This window comes from Nelusetta ayraudi, unplaced genomic scaffold, assembly GCF_046127955.1.
Source record: "Nelusetta ayraudi isolate G7.1 ecotype Tasmania unplaced genomic scaffold, CSIRO-AGI_Nayr_v1 ptg000123l, whole genome shotgun sequence".
NCBI classification, from domain to species: Eukaryota; Metazoa; Chordata; class Actinopteri; order Tetraodontiformes; family Monacanthidae; genus Nelusetta; species Nelusetta ayraudi.
The window spans coordinates 1-7,921 of NW_027466173.1; positions in this window are offsets into that span (position 1 = coordinate 1).

Genomic DNA, 7,921 nt, shown 5'->3' on the forward strand with positions numbered 1-7,921 from the left:
AATCGTGGCAAGGAGGCAGCAGGGCGACCGGGGGGGGGGGGGGGGGACCAGAATGAGTGTGTGAGAAGGTGAGAGGGAGAGGTGGAGGGAGGGATGGAAGGAGGGAGGAAGGGAGAGGTGTAAACACATACATCACATGCTCCAGATAATCTCACTTTGCTGTTGCCACAACTGACAGATGAACCGACTGGATGGCTCACTGGTTGACCGGCTGCCACGCTGGCTGGATGACTGAATGACTGGATAACTGGCTGACTTACTGACTGGCTGGCTGGCTGACTGACTGACTGACTGACTGGCTGGCTGGCTGGCTGGCTGGCTGGATGACTGACTGGATGACTGACTGGGTGGATGACTGACTGACTGACTGACTGGCTGGCTGGCTGGCTGGATGGATGACTGACTGGGTGGATGACTGACTGACTGACTGACTGACTGGATGACTGACTGGGTGGATGACTGACTGGATGACTGGATGACTGGGTGGATGACTGACTGGATGACTGGTTGACTGGATGACTGGCTGGCTGGTTGGCTGACTTACTGAGTGGTCGGACGCCTTGGCTCCCAGTATCTACTGACGCTGCCTGTCTGGCTGCCAGTGGGTGGCGGGCTACAAACACAGGGCTCTCCAGGGTGGTCTGACAACAGCAGTCAACCTGCCTGCACTTCAGGTGTCGTCAACCTCAGCGCACCGCTACATAACATCCACATTATCATCCACCATGCAGTTGTGTGTACGTATGTGTACATATATCTCTACAAATATCTATATATGCGTGTATATACCTATATAGATGTTTCAATATATCAATATCTATCTGTCTATCTACCAGGATACATGTATGTATATTTACATAATACATATACACACACACACACACACACATATATATATATATATATATATAGATATATATATATATGTACATGTGCATATATGCAGCTGTGCACACCTGCACAGCTGCATGTTTTGGGCCCAGGAAGAAGAACCTTGGGTGTCCAACTCAATGACACACTTACAACCCAATACACATGATTGGAAAGCACAACAAAAGGAAAGGAAACCGGACCGAGGACGTCATCAAACCGGGCCGACGGGCCGTCTTTCATCGAAACGCAGAGGTGTTCTGATTGTGTTGTTTTAATTCCGTCTGTTGTGTGTGTGGTGTGTGTGTGTGTGTGTGTGTGTGTGTGTGTGTGTGTGTGTGTCGACCATTGGAAACGCTGGCTCGGGCGCCGCACAGCCAGAAGGGAAGCAGCGGTCGTGCTGCGTTCAAGGAGACGATGCTGCCAGGAAAGCAGAAACTTCTCCTGTTGCATCGTCTTTGTATCTTATTTGATTTTTTTTCTTTTCTTTCTTTCTTTTTTTTTTTTTGCCTCCGCACACTCAGAGGTCTCGTTTTACAATTCAGAGCCTTAAAAAGAAAATTTCTGCTGGCTGGTGAGACTCTGATGCACAGTGTGTTTATTCTGCTTGAGGACAGAGAGACACCCAGCCCTCCCTCCATCCCTCCCTCCATCCCTCCGACTATCAGGCAGGTGGCAGAGCATTCACACAAATTAGTCTCAGTGACTCAAAGTGCCGACGGCGGCGACGCAATTTGCACTTTTGCTTTTTTTTTTTCTTTCGTTTTTTTGTCGTCGTTGTACAACGACACCACTTTTGCCGAACCTGGACGGTGCGTTCAAGGACTCCGGGGTTTCACAGCTGCCTCTTCATCTTCATCTTCAACATAAGGCAGTTTTTTTTTCACAGCTCTTGCTCCACTAATAAATAATTCACCCTCGGCTGAATTAGACATGCAACAGTAAGAGAAAATGTTCCTCTGCTCTTCTCCTTTTCTTCCCACTCGCTCCCTTCCTTCCTTCCTTCCTTCCTTGGACGGGGATATTTTTAGAAGTGTGATTCCTCCACACTGGCGGCGACACATGACACAATGCGGACGGACGAGCAAAACTGCGAAAAAAAACAACAAAAAAAAAACAACCCTGCTGGTGATTCAGAGGAAATGCGGCTCCGAGAATTTAGGCGAAATAATTCTGCCTTTGTGGATCAATCAGACTGACAAGAATTGTTTTTTTTCCTCCCGGCAGACGAGGCACGTTGAAGCGCACGAGGGGCAGACGGCTTTGTTTTAGGTTAATTTTTGTTTTTTTTGGTTTTGTGTTCCCCCGCTGCCCCCCCCCCCCTCCTGCCCCCTCCCCGCCCCCCTCCTCCTCCTCAGAGGGCGATTACGCTGCAGAAGCGGCGGCAGGATGGTGGATGTGAGGCTGAAGCCCCGAGGTGTTGGAACGGCATCAGACAGACGACAAAATGGAGGGGGGATGAGGGGGGGGTTGGGTTGCAGGGATGGGAGATGGGGGGGGAGGAATGGGGGGGGGGGTGCAGGACGGGAGGAAGAGGAGCGAGGAGACGCAGACGTGAGCTGGTTTGCAGATCGTCTTTTCGTCTTCCCATCCGCATCTCTCTCTCTCTCTCTGAGACCACGCCCCCCACCCCTCCCCCATCTCACCCCCCCTCCGCCAGTCTCGTCTACCTCCGCTTCTCTCCATCTCTCTCCCTGCCTCATTTCACCTCCCTCTTCTTACCATCTGTTTCCAGCTCTCTCTCTCTCTCTTTCTATCTCTCTCTCTCTTCTCCTCCGTCTTTCTTTCACCTTGATTTCTTCAGGCGCCTCCCCCTCTCCCCCCTCCACATACCCCCCCGTCTGTCTCTCACGCCCCCCCCCCTGCATTTGTTCTCATCATCGCCATCATCGCTAATTGATCCGACCGCTCCTGCGTCTCTCCTTCTCTTTTCGACGTTCGCTTTTCTTCTTCTTCTTCTTCTTCTTGAGCGACGCCCCGACAGGAAGTCCACAACAGACTGACGACCCCCCCCCCCACACACACACACACATCCTCCACCGACACCCAACATAATGGAGAAGACACACGGTGGAGCTGCGTCACTGATGCTCAATGGGATTCAAATGAGCTCAATTACCCCAAAACTGTGACTTCTGACTGACTGACTGACTGACTGACTGGCTGACTGGCTGACTGACTGACTGACTGGCTGGCTGACTGGCTGGCTGGCTGACTGACTGGCTGGCTGGCTGACTGACTGACTGGCTGGCTGGCTGACTGACTGACTGACTGACTGGCTGGCTGGCTGACTGACTGACTGGCTGACTGACTGACTGACTGACTGACTGGCTGACTGACTGGCTGGCTGGCTGACTGACTGACTGACTGACTGACTGGCTGGCTGACTGACTGACTGACTGGCTGACTGACTGGCTGGCTGACTGACTGACTGACTGACTGACTGACTGACTGGCTGACTGGCTGACTGACTGGCTGGCTGGCTGACTGACTGACTGGCTGACTGGCTGACTGGCTGACTGACTGACTGACTGACTGACTGGCTGGCTGGCTGGCTGACTGACTGACTGGCTGGCTGACTGGCTGGCTGGCTGGCTGACTGACTGACTGACTGACGGGGTCATTCTGACACTCACACGCCCCAAAACCTCACCGCCAGTGGACTAGAAGCTGAAGCGAGACCTCAGCAGCTCACAGCACTCACAGAGATTCTGTGCGACTTCGTGCGGCAGAGTAAAAAAATCCCAGTGGAATTCATCCATCGGTCATTTTGGTGCTGCGTACGACGCACCACTGAAAGCGCCGGGTTTCACCGGCTCTCACTGGGCCGAGAGCAGGGAGAGCAGAAAGCAAGGCCGCCGGTAGGGTCATGAAGAGCAGACAGAGGAGGGGCCTCGCTGACGCTGGGTGGGACCTGACTGAGCTCAGTCGCCACAAACTGTGGCAGCTGTACAGCAGGAGGGGAAACGTCTGATAAAACACGATGACGTCGCCCCAACGTCCGACTGACGGCGGAGACGGTTGTGTTACTTTTAGCTTCCGTGACTTGTGTTGACCAGTCGCGATTGTGCGTCGTCACCGTCGTCACCGAGCTGTTTGGCGGAAGAGGAGGGAGATGAAGAGTTGTTTCTCTTGCGGCAGAAGGTTTTTAAAGCTGCTCAGCATGCGAGACCTCCTGCATTCGCACCATTAAAAACCACCTGCGGTGACGGAGACTGACTGCTGCTGCTGCTGCTGCTGCTGGGTGGGTGTGTGTGTGTGTTTGTGTGTGTGTGTGTGTGTGTGAAAAAGATCAACTTATGTTGGGGGGGAAAACATTGTTTTTGACCTTTTGCCGTCGTCCTTTACCGTTTAATAAATCATTTACTTCAAAATTCTCCAATGACGTAACTCCGCCCATATTGTCATGTCATGCGGATGCACTTTCTCTCTTCTCGTCGTCTCCTGGTCATTGCTGAACGCACCTCTTTACGAACGCACTCCAATAAACCAGACAGGTTTCTTCTATTAAGCTCCCAACGCACGACTCTGACTCACCGAGAAATCTTGAAAAAGAGAATCAGTAAAAAAAACAAAACTGTTTGCTCTTGACGGAGGGGCAACATTTTCCATTTCTGCTGAATCAAACAATGAGGAAAAGAAAATGAACAGATGAAAACAGCACAAGATCACGATGTGACCAGAAAGGCAGCAGGTTGAACTCCAGCTGGCACACAGTCGCTCCCTGTTTTCAATCCACAGAACCTCCTCGCCAGGTGGCTTCAGCGAGACGACTGTCTGTGGACCACAAGGCTGGCGCAGTGCTGTGTGACACAGGTACACACAGCTTTCACTCTCGGGGTTCCTGCTCCCGCAGCCGGTGCAGTCACAGTGAGAGAGAGAGAGAGAGATGAGTGTGAGAGTGAGCGAGCGAGTGTTGGCATTCAGGTGCTAAAGTGTCTTCTTCACTGCAAGCTTTCCAATGGAGTCATTTTATCTGCGCTCACAGTCGCACAGTTAAAGGTCCAGTGTGTAATATTTGGAGATTTTTGACGAAGAAACAGCGACATTGAGTGGTGACATTTTAGATTGCAACCATCATTCGCTCTCCCTGCCTCTCCTGTGCTTGCCAGTGAACTACAGTGGCCCTGTGCACCCAAACCTGGAGACCTGCTCCACCTTCTTCTTCTTCTTCTTCTCCTTGGTTGGTTTATTTGAGGGCGCACCCTAGCGTTCAGCCTAAATACCAAACAGCTCTGCTGTCAGGCAGCTGGATTGTCCACACTGGGCTTCCTTAGAAATATGCTGGTGCAAGATGGCAGCTTACTGGGAGCACTGGGACCCTGACTGGTCTGTGGAGATTCTTACATATCTACTGTATGAGAAGATAAAATGACTTTTATTGTAGTGCGAGTATACACTTGTATTAATGTATTTGTGGGCAGCATATTAAGCTTTTACCAATATAAAAATCCTAAATGAAGCCAAATGTTACACACTGGACCTTCAATACAGCTCCTATTGCGGCCACTAGGGGCGCCAAGCTCTTCGTTCTGTGACAATAGTCCCTTCTCGTCACACCTTCCTGCTTGCACCATCAACTCCTCACCCGTCCATCGCGTTCACACAGAAAACACCCAGCAGGCCGTTTAACTGGATGCGCACGGTTACACGTCACAAGAGTTTTTACTGCTACTTAATGTGACATTGCGGCTACGCTCACACGCTATAAAGCGGCTATACAGGACAGAACCTGTATGCTAGTAGTGAGTGAGCTATTCATTTCACGACCAACCAAATAAAACCACGCTGTTAAGCATTTATAGGTCAGCGGAGCCGTCGTGGTCCTTGGCCGATCATCTCGTCAGGGCTGTTCACCCGGGAACCGCAGCAGAGCAGCTAAGCTAACGTGTGTAATCCACTAGAGTTGCAGTATGACATGGTCACGGCTCGGACAAGATGTGGTTTTATTGTGGCCGCAACTCACAACCAGTGGACTACAAACTGCTGGTAAAATCATTCAGCGATAGTCAAAGTCAATGGGGAATTTACGTAGCTGGTTAGCTTTCAGTGAGCTGACGACACAAAGAGATTCTGTCCGAGCTCGCTACTCGATATACGCGGGAAAAATGCCATTTGAATTTATGGTGGTTATTTTGGTGCTTTGTTAACCTACCGCTAAAAGCCCCTTCAGGGGTCAGTTTCACTCGTTCTCATTGGCTGAGAGCAGAGTTGAAAACAAGGCTTTCACTGGCGATGACGTTAGGTACATAGCGTAATACAAGCAGCACAATCAATTGTAAAAAAACATAAAAAAAAAAAATTCATGGGCTCCACGTCCAACAGCTCCAAAGATCAACAACCATAAAACAGTGTTGATTAACAGCGAGAGGAGGAAGAAAGCACATTCAAACCCAGAGTGAAGGAGGACCCACTGTACCTGCAGCGGTGTCTCACCTCGTCTTGACTTTTTAGTTTTGTCAAGTACGTACGTCTGAATCCAATCACGAGGCTTCAAAGGAAAATCATTTGCAAGAAGCAGTGAGTCGCCATCAAGAAGACGGTGGATGAGTTGCACTTTGGAACGAGGTCACTGGTGAGACGGGGATCCCATTGTACCCAAGCATTAACATCTAAAAAGACGCCGCGGCAGAAAAGTGACAGCATGCAGCAATTTGTGATAAAACCCATCGGTCACACTTAACAGCCAATGACCTGTGATCGGGTCGGGTCGCTCGCACTTCACGGGCTGAGACGCCAGAGCGACGGTAGCGGACGCACTGGCAGGACACAGGCGCCGCTGCGGGAACTGAACCGGTGACCTCGCGCACGGAGGACGAGCGGCAGTGAGGACCACTTCCGACACCGAGACCTGAGCAGGTCGGGTCCATTATGTGCGGCTTGTAAACTTTAATCAGGTTGTTCACGGGGATTCCTGTGACAGGGGATTGAAAGTGTTTCCCAGGGCCCGCGGCGCCGCTAGCCAGAATTGCTGCACCGGAGATACTGACTGTGGCCTTTTGGCAGAAAGTGTAAGCTAAGAGCTTTAGCGCTTAGCATTTCGACAGAAACAATAAGTGTCAATGCCGGCTTGAATTCTCTCCGTTAAAACATAAAACATCATCCAGAATGGTGGAGTTGTTTGGGTCAACACAGTTCTAAATCCGGGGTTATGATATAAAAGTGACTTTTACCAACAGAAGAGTACAATAACATAACGAGTGCAGATGTACTCAGCTATGACAGCAGTTTTCCTTCAGGCACCACTGAGAGCCAATACAAACTGGGTCGCTCGCCGGTGTACTGTGTTGGTTTTGTTCCAAGTCTCCTATACGCATTAAAACACACACACACACACACACACACACACACACACACACACACACACACACACACACACACACACACTCTCCAAGCGAGGTTTACCACGAGGTTTGCCTTTGGACAACCAAAGGCAAACGTAACGTAAGGCAGAGCTCAACGTAAAACAAGCACAACAAGAACTCCAAAAAACCCAAAGCAGTCAAAATAAACATCAGCAATGGTCAACTACTCAAATCAGTCAGGACCAGATCTAGGAGCATATCTAGGAGCATATCTAGGAGCAGATCTAGGAGCAGATCTAGGATCAGATCTAGGAACAGATCTAGGACCAGATCTAGGACCAGATCTAGGACCAGATCTAGGACCAGATCTAGGAACAAATCTAGGATCAGATCTAGGACCAGATCTAGGAACAGATCTAGGAACAAATCTAGGATCAGATCTAGGACCAGATCTAGGAACAGATCTAGGACCAGATCTAGTCTCTGGGTTACAGATGATCACAGCAATTACATCACTTGCGTGTCACTGGGCCAAACTGTATATACGTCACGAGCATCTGCTGGGAAGACCTCGGAGACAACCTGCTCTCTGACAGACTGACAGTGTTTTACATGAGTGAAGATGTGAGGATTGAACCTCACAAGCCTCAGCCGTCTGTATAATGACACCTGACAAACTGTTCTGCGCTGTTGCCTCTGCACCTCGGAGCGGCAGCTTGTACCCGTTTCTGTTCTGCAGCCGCATT